Consider the following 566-nt stretch of genomic DNA (forward strand, 5'->3'; position numbering starts at 1 on the left):
TGTAGCCGAGGGGCACTTGATGCAGTGGCGTCCACCAGACCAGGACGCAGGAACCAGACAGCCCTGGCCCCCCCCCCCCCCCCCCCCCACTGGCTCAGTCACTAAACCTCTTTGGGAATCAGCTCCTTGAGGTTAAAATAAAGGGAGGGACTCCAGCTATGCGTTCAGGTGTTTCAAACCCATGTCTTAACAGTGACTTCTCCCCCTTCTTCACACTCTCAACAGCCAAAAAAAAAAAAAAAAAAAAAAAGAAAGAAAAGAAGAAAAAGTTGGTCTTATTCTCCATGATTTAGATTCTGAAAATATTGATTTCCTGCATATACTCTTACAAGCAGAATACTGCCTCCTCCCAAAAGGAAAACACTGGACTAGAAGGTTCCCTTCTGCTCTACCAAAACCCCACGGAATCTGTTTAACTTTTCATCTCAACTCCTCTTCTTAAGATTTGCCTTCTTCAGAAAGCAGAAGGAAGGAAAAAAAGAAAATCGCAGTCGGGCTCTGGTTCCTCGAGGCTTTACCGTAGGAAGCCATGCTGCAGAGCCCTCTGGCCTTGTGAAAATGCAGTC

This window comes from Puma concolor, chromosome A2, assembly GCF_028749965.1.
Source record: "Puma concolor isolate L17-30 chromosome A2, mPumCon1.1.hap2, whole genome shotgun sequence".
NCBI lineage: Eukaryota > Metazoa > Chordata > Mammalia > Carnivora > Felidae > Puma > Puma concolor.